This window comes from Mytilus trossulus, chromosome 11 (assembly GCF_036588685.1).
Source record: "Mytilus trossulus isolate FHL-02 chromosome 11, PNRI_Mtr1.1.1.hap1, whole genome shotgun sequence".
In the NCBI taxonomy this organism is placed as follows: domain Eukaryota; kingdom Metazoa; phylum Mollusca; class Bivalvia; order Mytilida; family Mytilidae; genus Mytilus; species Mytilus trossulus.
In genome coordinates this window covers 36,350,350-36,364,450 of record NC_086383.1, presented here as the reverse complement: position 1 = coordinate 36,364,450, position 14,101 = coordinate 36,350,350, and positions in this window count along the sequence as shown.

The following is a 14,101-nucleotide window of genomic DNA, read 5'->3' as shown; positions in this document are numbered from 1 at the left end:
CATTAAAGAAATGTGGTATGATTGCCAAAGAGACACATACCCACTAGGGTTCAAAAGAAGTAAATGCAAGCAATTCCTTTTTCTAAAAATATATTCTTTTTTTCAAATAGAGACAAGAGATGTATAAAATGGTGTCAATGTCAAATATAGGTAGAAGATAACGCGTTTCTGTTGCATCACGTACATTTAAGTCTGACCGATTTATCAAATTTTATCTAGTCGTTATATCAAATGTAAACATGTCACTATCAAAGACGACTTGTACGTTTTGTATACTTCCTTGATGATATCTAATTTTGAATTACTAGGAACAATGTATTTATTAAATTTCAGTACTTCATTGGAATTTGAATGACGAGATTCATGAAATAAATAGATAAGAATCATGGTCATTTTTATAAATGTGCTCTCAATTAATAGACCTACACAATTAATGAATAATAGTTAATGGATAAAATGATTTCATGCAGTAATCGAAGGACATTCGTGCTTTTTATCCTGAAAGCTTTCATAAAATTTGTAATTTCGAAAATGACACATTGATAGTACAACATATACAATGAGCTAAAAGGCTGTTACTCTTAATTCAATAATATAAAGTTTGTTTAATCTCGATGTAAGTGTACAGATGATACAGATTGTATTTGAATAACCAAATATTATTAGGGACCTCAGTGGCCGAGTGGTCTAAGAGGTGACAACTGTAATCACTAGCTAGTCAACACTGAGGTTGTGAGTTCGATCCCGCTCGTAGGGGTGAACTCGACTCAATCTAAATTTACCAGAACTGTCAGTTTTCCTATCGAATGTTGGTGGTTTTCTCCGGGTGCTCCGGCTTTTTTTACGCCAAATCTGGCCGACAAAAAATAGCCCGAAAGCGCTGATTAAAAGTGGCGTTAAAACACACAAAATTTCAAGAAATTAACACTAATTCGTTGCACTTACGAATTCACAGCTAATATAAACCGGTAAGATATGCACTGCACAATTGCAATTCATTGTCAAAATTATGTTTTCTGTTCGATTTGAATTATCAGATTATATGTAAAGTTAAAACATCTTTGTCTTTTTAAATGATTTTCTATTCCAGCGTCACTGATGAGTTTTTGTTCAGACGACGAAGTGTGCATTAAAACATTTTTATACTAGTATCTTTGATGAAAGATTAACAACGTGGCATTAATGAAACATAAGGAAATTTGGTATGAATCTTGTGGATTATTCAAGCATAAGTCAATCATATGAGTTACTTTGTAGGCTCGAGCAACTTTTGTATTGATAACTGATTTTTACTCAGTGAAAAAATTTAACGATCAAAACTTCAAAAGTGAGTCACTCTAACATTTATTTAGCAGAGTTTTGATCTAAGATACCAATGAACGTTCAGAATTTTTGTATATATTAAGTCATAGGTGTCTGCAGCAAATTCTTACCAGCTATTTTATTTGTTCTACTGTCTTGCCACTTGTCAAATCCTCGAAATTTTGTGCTTGCTTGACTTACAATGTAAATAAAAAAAAATATCAGGCATTGGCTATAGTAAGTGAATGGTTATTTATAACATAATGACTAAATGAAATGGGCATTATTGCAAATAAAACATAGGTCAAGGTTTTAGCCCATTTTCGTTTTAATTCTGGTAGATTTAATATTTCACCTGGTTAGCACATACATGTATATTTTGTTATACTGCAACTAGTTATGTTTATTTCCTAAATATAGTAAATTAGCTATATTTGTATAATGTCAATTTCATCAATCGCCACTCTCTCCACAATCAGGGGTTCCTTAAGGGATCAAAATAAGTTTCACATTTTTGCTACGATTGAAAAGGCGATTAATGTGTTAGTTTAAGTTGCAGTATAAAAACAATATAAGGTCAATGTCATAAAAATATAATCTTTTTTTTACTCGGCGCAACACTGCGGAAGGGCTCGGTAGAATCTCCTTCTTCCCCAGTTTCTAAGCCTCATACTAAAAACGTTTATATTTTTCTTTCATTGACCTAATAGTGTATATGTATTTTAAAACCAGGTGTATGAATTCAATTGGAAATGTCTCATGTGTCTACACAGGTTTTTTTATAGTATTCCTTTGGGTTTTCCTTTTAAAAAATATATATTTCTAAGACCTTGTTAACTTGTATGAAACATTTCGTTTGGTTTTTTGAGATATCAATTGTCAAAACGCGCTTCAAAAGGGATTTACAGGGACGTAGCTCTGAGTGTATTTTTTTTAGCACAATTCAAAACAATTTTGCATCTGACCTATCACGTCGTATAGCGTCTTAAATTCAGTGTTTCTCTTCCTGCTAACAAATAACTCGTAACATTTGCATCAGTATAGTGACTCAATATATCATTGATATTGTCTTCATCTAAAAGCTCTTTATCGGATAGGATAAACAACATTTTTGACAGTTTTCTTATACTTGGTCTGGATAAATAACATTAAAGACTCTTACAGAATCTATCCATATGAGTGATGTCATTAAATAACTGTATGACCATCCGAATAAAATATTTGTCTCTGCCATTCGTCAAAATTAATTTACAAAAAATATTGTACTTGACACAGTTGTAAAAATAGATAGGTCTAATAAATTATCTGAATTAATGAAATATATTGGAATACCCTTTAACAAGCATTGTAATAGTAATTTCAAACTGAAACTAGAAGATTTCTACAAAAATAAAATTGAATTTGAACTATCTAAGATAAAAGATGGAAACTGTGGTTAACTTTAGCAATAGAAACTGGTAGGTATGCAAGACCAACAATACTCTCTAATGAGAGATTTTGTAAATTTTGTACAGGAAAAACTGAAATTGAGATTCATTTCTTGAGTGAATGTCCGCAATATAACAAAATTAGGTCTAAATATAAAATTAATGATATTAATTCAAATAATTTGGATGAACATTTTTCCAAAATGTTAAATCCTATGTCTGAAAAAGGATAAAATATATTTGTATGTATATTGAAGAAGCTCTTCATATGAGAGACCACGGTACCGTTTCATCAGAGAATAATCTTTTACAGTAATTCGTGCATATACACCTAATTCTTATATCTTATATAGGTGATTGTGTATTTTAAGTAAATTTATGAAAATTTGAGTAACTTAATGATGTATAAGTTTATGGTATCAATATCAGTTTATAATGTAATGTCTTTCCTACTGTTATGAAAGATTGTATCAGAGTTGAGCCGTCCTTTGATAATGCATGCTGTTAAATTGTATAGTATACATCATTGTTTGCAATACGAGCAGTCGAGCCAACTGCATAGCTTGTGTCAGGTTTGACGACTGTTTATCTTAAATAGCAACCAAAGAACAGTTATCTATGTAAAACATAACTTGTTTGTCCCTCAATTTGAACTTAAATAATATAACTATGGCCAGTATTGGAACAAGTTATAAAAACAAACAAAAATATCATACCTTTCATAAATTACCCATTCGTGAACCAGCCTCATATTGAGGGACCCTACAATTTATGGCATGATGGGGACCATTGCATCTCAAACATTTATGAATGTATCGACATTGTGGTAACATACATGCACCTATGTTATTGAACTCGTAAAACATTTCTGTTAGTGTTAACCATATTAACCCCATAACTAGGTGCATTTTGCTGCACTGTATGAATATATAACATCCAAAGTTCTTGGTCAACAGTAGCCCATGACATATCTGAATTTCTAACTTTCTTTAAACGAAACTGTTGATTATGGTCCTTCGAACCTGGCCCAATATTGAACGACTTGCACCCAACTTAACCGAATACATACATGTTAAAATATCTTGTGTATCTTCTAAATGTACACCAACATAAATACTTATGTAAATAAGGAAAGCATCTATCCATGTGTAAAAATCAGTAATCTTTTTACTTGGTTTAGTTTGGATAATCAGCTGTCCATTTGTATCTACAGTTAGAGAATTTGATTGCTCTGTGCCTGAATTTGTATTAAAGCAATCACTAAACCTACATATTCATCCTTAAATATTTTGTTCTGAAGTTTTTGTGAAACATTTAAACATAGATTATCATTTACACTAGTTATTGGCAAAATATTAGAACTTTGTGTTATACCTGTATTTGATTATTGCCTTTCATTGACTGAGTCGGGAGATGTAACAGTAGCTGGAGAGTGCATAAGGGCATTGACAATCTGAACAACTTCATTTTTAAGTTCTGGAGTGATCATACATGTAGCTGAAACTTGCGTGGAAGTATGCTGTCCAACGACATTGCTAGATCTGTTTCCCAACGGTGTCGATTACGTCCCTCTTTTGTAACCTTTGGCTGCATTTATAACTTTTAGAGGGCCTTTTTGACATACGTACAGTTTTCCCCATTTCCATAAGATGTTTGATTTTTAAAACTGAAAAATTACTACAATAATATCAGTGAAACGACCGCTGAAAAGTTATAATAGATATACAATTCGTCCAATCATCGACCCAACAATGTTAGATCTGTAAATTTGCTTTCGCAAATTATAAATAGATATATTTTAATTTTTATAAACTTCATACATTTATTCATTATTGGTTTCTCTTTAAATTGCTTGCTGTGTAGCAGATGAAACATTTCATATAACGATAGTTTTAAAATCGCAGACGTCCATGCGACACGTGTCTTTAAAACCATGTGCCCAGTTTTTATCAGAAATTACTGGTCTGTTCAAAAATTCTATTTTTGGAAATATAATTCATGATTTCCACTGAATTAAACCAACAATTAAAATTTAACATGAAATATTTAGAAACTCTTCACAGAAGAAACAACAAAATATATAAAATCTTCAACACTATTTTATACTGGATCAAAACCATGTGCTTTTCTATCTTTCAAACTTTCCGAACCTTTTCAGTAAAATAATATTTTTTGAAAGACATCCATTTCATATACCAAATCAAAGAAATAAAATTCAATATTCAACCAAATTTGTTATAATTTGAATAACTTTGAAACAAACATTAGTTCATTCATACGGAACCCAATTTTTTACGTCTTCCCTCTGCTGTATCGTACGTGGTAAAGAAAGAATGATGACGTCACAGTTATCAAGGTTAAAATAATTAACGTGACTCATAATACATAACAAGTTCCACCACGCGTGCAAAGCGGGACAACTCCCAAAACGTAAGCCCACTTTCCTCCGATAACCGGATTTATTCTTCATAGGAATAAATCTTATTATGTCTATGTACTTTATGTTGTTTCCTTACCATTTTCAAATGTCTGGAACTCGGAAACTAGATCGGTTACCATATCAAATTTTTCGATTTTTCATTATCTTTTTAAAAGTTCTACGTGCATACAATTTCTTTTTAAAAATCGCAGATCAAGCCATTTACGTACCTGTTACCTTAATGTATGCAATCTTATCTACAGTATAATCTGCCATCCATGCTGGTTTTCGCCTTATACGGCGCCCTTCGTAACTACTTTCTTGTGTATCTTCATCAGGCAACGTTGAGTCATGAAGAGCAATGTCTTGAAAATAAGGTGTCTCTACTTGAGCATCTTCAGCACTATTATTTTCAGAGTCCACGAGACTAAAAGTGTTATTCTCCAGTTCTCTCCTTAGTTTCTGTTTGGTCTTTTTCTTAAGTCTATCGACATGTTTAACGTTTGGTTTTTCTCTATATTCACAGTCAAATCTATATGTAAGGTCACCATACTTGTTGAGAAATTTTAAAGAACCTTTCCAGAAACTAGTCAGTTTTGAAGACATCCCAGGTTTCTTCACTGGAAAATAAACGTATACCTCGTCATTTTCTCTGAAATGTAGGTATCAAAATTTGAGGTCTTTTTCATCTTCGCTAGCCCAAGGTTGAGATCCACTTTCTTCCACTTCACCCTTGACAGATTGAGATAGAATTTCGGAGACACAAGGTAATGGTTTTCATTGTTGCAGTCGAAACGCGCTACATACAATCAAAAAACGCCTATAAAATGATCACGTGTAAAGGTAGAAAGTGTTTGTAAACAATTTCCACGTGCTTATTGTGTAACAAGTCTTTACATCCCTAAACATAGTGATACGACTATATTTTTAGTGACAATTTGAATGTTTCTAATCAACTAATATAAGTTTCTGTGTATGTTTCTTGCACAAATGCATGTATGCCACATATATTTTCGTTTCCTGTTTTACCAAGTGTGTATACAATGTAATCTAGACGCTACTGTGTTTATACCTCCAAATTGTAAAGTTCAAGTGCTACCATTGGTCACGAATAATGTATTCGAAATGAGCTTGACTTAAATCTACCGATAGATGGCGCAACATTTTATCACAAATGTTGGCTTTAATCTTCCAAGGGTGGAGAGGAGAGAAGTGATTTTAGTCATAAAATGTAACGCAGTACAATACAGAAACAGGTCCACAATAAGTGGTGACAGTAAGCCCCCATTAGAAATCCGATAACTTGAAGATATACGGAATCTCCTTCGCATTTTTCTAGTAAAAAGTCAAGTGCAGTTATCGTATCAAAGCAAGTCCAATTGGCATAGTTATTTTGTTTGGTGTTACTTAAAAAAACGCCTAAACATATATTTCGACATTCTCATTTTTTAAACGTCCATTCAACTAAGTGTGCAATTTTTCTTTTTCTTAATGAGATTATTGGAAGAGTGGTATATAGTGTAAAACATAAAAACTTTGAACAGATTCGAGATTACAAATAAAAGTATGCAATTTACAAAATCTGAACAAATTGTTACATTGTTTATGGTACAGCATTCGACAATCGATTGATTCGACACATTTTCTTTTGTAGTATAACTATTTTGTCAACTGTACTCGATCGTATCAGTTTGTCGATTAAATCAATTGATGTACCAAATTAACATACTTCATGCAAAAGTGGCACCTAAAAAAACGTTGTGTTTTGTTTATAATCAGGATACTTAGTGTGAATGTGTATGTGTATTCATGTTTTTTTGTTCTCTTATCATTCTAATCATTGTCTTTATTGTGTAATTCATTTGATTGTTTTGCTCAAAATTTGGGCACCAGGATTGGTTAATAAAATCTATCTATATGTATATTTCAACTCAGTCAACTGTGCTATTATTATAATCAATTCAGTCAAATGTTTCTTTATATTGCGGTCGGATCACGATCGTATCGATCGAAGTCAGTCGTTACGATTGTGCAACAGTTGAACAATATAATCAACTCAAAATTCATCTTTTAAACGTTGCACGATCGTATCGATCGTATTCAATCGTTACTATTGTGCCACAGTTGATCAATATAATCACCTCAGTCAACTCTATTCTTATGTCAAACACTGCACGATCGTATCGATCGAATTCAATCGTTACGATTGTGCCACATTTGAATAATATAATCAACTCAGTCAACTCTTTTATTATTTCAAACCCTGCACAATCATATTTAATCGTTACGATTGTGCAACAGTTTAATAATATTATGAAATCAGTCAACTCTATTTTCATATTTTAAACGTTGCACGATCGTATCGATCGTATTCGATAGTTACGATTGTGCCACAGTTGAACAATATAATCAACTCAGTCAACTCTATTCTTATTTCAAACCCTGCTCAATCGTATCGATCGTATTCAATCGTTACGATTGTGCAACAACTGATCAATATAATCAAATCAGTCAATTCAATAATAATCTTTTAAACGTTGCACGATCTTATCAATCGTATTCAATCGATATGATCGTGCCTCAGTAGATCAATATAATCAACTCAGTCAACTCTATTTTCACATTAAAAACTTTTCACTATCGCATCGTTTGTATTCAATGGTTACGATTGTGTCACAGTTGATAAATATACTCAACGCAGTCAACTCTATTTTTATATTTTAAACGTTGCACGATCGTATATCGATTGTATTCAATTGTGACGATTTGGCCATAGTTGATCAATATTATCAACTCTATATTCATATTTCAAACGTTGCACGATCGTATCGATCTTTCTGCTGTTTCTTTATATTAGAAATATTTTATAAGATTAATCAACTCAGTAAATTGTTTACGGCGCTAGATGGCACTTAGATACAGACTACGGTGCTTAATGGCACATTATCACGGCCAAAGGAACTAGATGGGACACATTGCCCGATGGCACGCTGACACATTTACCGGTACTAGATTGCACATTTAATAGAGTATAACCCTAACTCTAACTCTAGTTTTAACTCTAGCCCTAACCTATACCATTAACTCAAGCACACAACAATGAGCATACAACGCTTTACCTTTGAGGTATATTGACACAATTAACGGATCATGCAATTTGGTGATTTTTATTATATGTTTACAGCCTTCACTCTTTTACTAACCCCTAACCTAACACTGTCACAAGAACAAAGCCTACTGCGCTAGGTTGCATATTGACATAGACTACGGCGCTAGAAGGCACATCAACCCAGTTAACGGCGATAAATTTCATATTTATAATAGTCTTAATGTTGCTCTAATTCTTACCCAAACCTGAGTCGGCCACAATCACATAGTCTACGGCGCTAGATGATATATAGACACAATCTCCGTCGCTAGAAGGCACATCAACACAGTCTACAGTGCTAGATTACTTATTTGATATAGTCTTGATATTACACTAACTCTCTCCCTTGGCTAACTTAAGTATTACACAATTAAATAGCCTACGGCGCTAGGTGGCATAATGACACACCCTTCAAAATCGGCGCTAGTAGGCATATTTATTACAGTCTAACTATTACCCTAAATCTAACCCTAACCTAAGTTTAACACCATAACATAGCCTATGGCGCCTCTAGGCGGCTTATAAACACAGTCTATAGCTACGGCACTAGAAGGCACATCAACACAGTCTACGGCGCTAGATGGCATACTTATTACATTCTTACTATTACCCTAACTCTAATTTTAACCTAAGTGAAATACAATAACATAGCATACGGCGCTAGACGGCATACACATACAGCCTATGGCGTTAGAAGGCACCTCAACACAGGCTTCGGCGGTAGATTACATTCATGTATGTATTACAGTCTTACTGTTATCCTAATTCTAACCCTAATCTGGGTTACCAATTACATAGCCTATGGTGCTAGGTGGCACATCAACACAGTCAACGGCGCTTGATTGCATGTTTATTACAGTCTTACTATTAGCCTAACTCTGACCCTAACCTAAGCTTGATACAATAATATAGCATACGGCGCTATGGCCTGAAAGGGCATAATCAATACTAGACTTACTATTACCCTATATCTATCCATAATCTTAGTTTAAAAATAACAAACGCATACGGCGCTAGGCGGCATATGGACACAGCCTACGGCGTTAGAAGGAATATTTAATACAGTCTTACTATTACCCTATATCTAACCTTTAACATAAATCTGATACAATATATAACATCGACTACGGCGCTAGGCTGCATATTGACACAGACTACGGCGCTAGAAGCTGCATTTATTACAGTCATACGGTCACCTAACTCTAAAAGAGGGACGAAAGATACCAAAGGGACATTCAAAACTCATAAATCGAAAAAGAAACTGACAACGCCATGGCTAAAAATGAAAAGGACAAACAGACAAACAATAGTACATATGAAATAACATAGAAAACTAAAGAATAATCAACGCAATACAATACAATACAATATTTCTATTGTCAATGAAGAACGCCCTAAACGAGCACAATTTATTACAATGATTATCATTAATTCTTTATGATATATAATGACAAAATATAGAATAGAGAAAATAAACAAAAGAGCAGAATTGAAACCGCAGATATTTATATGTATTCAACATATACAAATGTTATTCAACTGTTTGTGGATACCATTAGTGCCATTAAATTTAAATTTGGTCTATGAATGAATTACTGATCAGAGACTGATTATTAAATTACATAGGTGTTTTAGAAGATCTTGATTCTGATAACCCATTAGCCATACAAACATATTTTCATAGATAAGGATAAGAAATACCAAGTTCTTTAATATATGTTACTCTATATGTTTCTTATTTTTAGCATCGTAAGAGAATGTTGATCTCATCTTCCACCTCCCTCTCACAAAGTTTACAAATACGCCCATGAGCTTGGATGTTTTTGTGCTTGCCTATTTCAATTGCAAGTTAAAAAAAATAATGATCCTTCCGCAGGTACCCCACCAAAAAATAGGGGTGATCTCCGGTGCTCCGTAGGGGTAAACAGATCCTGCTCCACATGTGGCACCCGTCGTGTTGCTTAATTATGTCATAACAAATCCGGTAAATAGTATAATTCGGTAGGTGACATTCATTAAAGGGAAAGAGAAGGGGATTGTAGTTACGACGTAAGGAACATATCCGATATATATCATTTGTTCCATAAAGCCTCGGTCACACCATAACGAATAGCTCGAACGGACGCCTAACGGATAACATTTTTTCAATCCGTTCATGTCCGTTAGACGTCCGTTCTTATCCGTTGTATGTCCGTTCAGCGTACGTTTTATCCGTCGACGTCCGTTCTGTCAGATGGAAAATTTTGAGCATATTCAAAACTTTGAACGGACGTCCAACGGATGAAATGTCCGTTGAACGTCCGGTAGGCGTCCGTTTTGTACGGTACTCGTCCGTTTCGTATACGTTTTGTATCCGTTACGTGTCCGTTATACATCCGTTGGAGGTCTGGAAGATATTAATCTCACCAACGGTCTTCTACCGGACGTTCAACGGAAAAAACGGATGTTGAACGAATGAGAAACAGACTTCTACCGGACGTATAACGGATAAAACGGACGATGAACGGATCTGAAACGGATAAATGTCAAGATTTCGCGTCAGAAATGCCAATTATGGTTATGTCAGATTTCTTAAGGTTCATGAATTCTTATTATTCATATTCAATCTTAGAGTAAGGGCACGTCTTCACAACCAAACAGCTCTTATTCAGGCCAGACACTGCCCTTTAGTGGCATTTTAAAGAAAAACACAAAACCAGTTACACAGAAACATTTTGAACATTTTTGCGATGTACATGCACTATTATTATCGCCTTTAATTTTTCCGTATATCAAGTTCATCCGTTTTATCCGGTACGCTTCCGTTAGGTGTCCGTTTTATACGGCACTCATCCGTTGAATGTACGTTCGACATCCGTTCTTTTGGGTACGATTCCGTTGTAAGTACATCAACGGACTCCTAACGGATAAAAATGTTGTCAACGGACAACTTTTATTTTCATCCGTTAGTCGTCCGTTCGTGCTATCCGGTAAGGTATGACCGATGCTTAACGGTCAACTAACTCGTGATGAAGTCCTTAAAATTTACGAAGAGATGATGTCAACTTCCCATTTGGAAATCTTGATTTAATAGCTTCCTTGTGAGCATTAACCCTCTATCAAGAAAAACATTATAGGAAATGCAAGCACGGGAATATCGTATCAATTGGGAGATATATATACACCGTATGCAGGTGCTGCTGGAATGTTGCTACTTAAATTTGAAAGTTCACAATTGGAAAATAAGCTGACATCATCTCTTTTTGTTTTGTTTCCATAGACCCTCAATGTCAATGTCTAGAGGTAAGTCAAGATATAAGGCCGACTTCACTGTATCTGTTGTATCCTTTATCTCTAGTTCAATGGGATAGATGCATTCGACATAGTAATCAAATTTAGAATTATTTAGTGAAAGAACATAACCTATATAGCGGAAAGTAGAGTTAAAGGATAGTGCTAACTTCTTATCTTTCTTCCTAAGAAGTCCCTGTATGACTTCAGACTCATAATAATAAAGAAACAAGTCGGCAAGAACACGGCCAAAATTCGTTCCCATTTGAAATCCGAAAGTCTGTTGAAAAACACGTCCTCCTTACGTAACAAATATGTTGTCAATCAAGAAATCAAGCATCTTGATAATGTCAGTTTCAGATAATTTTTTGTTTAAATCAGAGTGATCCTTTACAAAGTTAGATTTATCCCTTCCCAAGACAAGATACTTGTATCTTCGTTGGCCTTTCTGTTTTATTAAACAAAGCAATACCAACTCTTTCAATTTGTCTTTTAGTTTGGAATGTGGAATACTTTGAAGTGTAGAAAAGTCAAATGATTTTTAATACTATTACAAGATGAAAGAAAGTTAGATTGTATGTACATAACCGTCACGAAGTCTGACACAAAAACATAGACTACGGCGTTATGCAATAAATTGACACAGCCTACGGCGCTAGAAGGCACATCACCACAGTCTACGATGGCTTATATTTAATACAGATATATTTTTGTTTAGCATAATGCGCAATTAAGCCGGCATATCTTTATATTTTTCATACAACAGCACACGCATGCGCATCGGATATCTCATTCCTATAATATTCATTTGATGATAATTTTCATGCTGGTTTGCTCATTTCAGTGTCTTCATTTTAATGTTCTATGTATACTGCTGTCATAAATTTAGGTGTAATACTACCAAATCATGGTACGTCACATCCGGTTGTATACGAAAGTAGGTCTAAAAAAATATTCCCTTGAATTTGACCGTTGTAGGTAATTAATCCTACATTTTATTGCAGTAAAACTATTTCTGTGTCATAAACATATGTCTTGGGTATTTCAAAACACCATTATTTTTTATTTGTGATTTCTATACATTTTTTTGTAATCTTGAGGTTACATGGTGACTAAACCTTGTACACAGATAGAATAAGGGGAGAAATTTGATTGGTTAACTTCCAATGATGGTTACTTTCTTATATGCAATGAAATGTTATGTGAAATTTTTTCTATAGAACTGGACAGGATAAAACTTTACTCATGCCAAGTATTTCTTTATTTGAAACAAAGATAAATTCTGCACGATTTTTTGAAAAGTGCAAATTTAACAAAGACTAATAGGGGAAAATCAATGGTGGTATTACACCTAAACTGTCTACTACAATACACATTTTTGTCACATACATACATTTCTCTCCCGAAACTGGTGCTTTGAACCTTCTTCAAACTGGAATTAATGTAAGAAATGTTTATTAGTGTTAAAAGTCTTTGAAACAGCCAATTCCTATGCTTCAAATTTGTATATTTTTCAATTGTGTGTACTTATTGTGTTCACTATATACATATACTAATATCTCTGTACCCTTTCTGACATATATAATTATTTTCATAGAGTTTATCTCCACCACTGCTTATGTGTGAAATACAGTACTATAATTTATTTTGTTCAATCTTTATCAATAATACTAGAACACACCCGTGATATCGCGGGTCCGTGACTGAACTTAAGTACATAACTATGCACAAGCCTTATTTTAGTATTAGTATTGTCATCTGATAAAGTTATGCCGATTATAATTAAGATACACAGTTTTCTCTGCTTTCAAATCTTTCTGTTTGAACCCGTCGAACTGAAACTTATCAATTATTGGTAATATACTGACCGGCTTTAGAAACGCAACACTAGATTATTTTTGTGTTTTTTCTGAATGAATGTGTCACCGTCAAAAGCGATGACTGCCTGTTACAAACGCCAAAATGATTGTCAGAAAGGTCAACAAATACTGTCTGACATGTTTTAGGTTCTGTTTTACACCTTCTGATTTTGCATTTGCTCGACCCATTAATTGCTTTTGGCAATTATGCGGTTGGAACTTGAGGGCTTTAAAGGTTTTCCTTCAGTCGGTTCTTTGGTAATTCAGTTTATGGCAAACATTTATGGCATGAATCTGTACTCAATGACACTCGGCAATTTGATTAGCAGTTGAAGTGGCGGCCGTAAACATGTCTTGCAAATGACGTTGCGTATTCAAATTCTGTTGACGTTTCATTGTCACTACACTTTGATCTGTTCATTGATGGTTAGAAACAAACCTGGTCTACTTGTTTCGTTGTCGGAAGGACAAAAAGACGAGTTTCTGAAGTCATAAAGTATGGTTGCAGCACGTTTATGATTTCATGTTTGCAGTATTCTTAAGGGATTATTCATTTTTTTTATTTCTCAGTCTTGGCAAAATGGGATGCAACATTTTTAAACTGAATTAAGCGAAACAACGGGTTAAAAGAACTGTTTCACAAAGCAAAAAAACCTGAAACAATCTTTCATGGGTC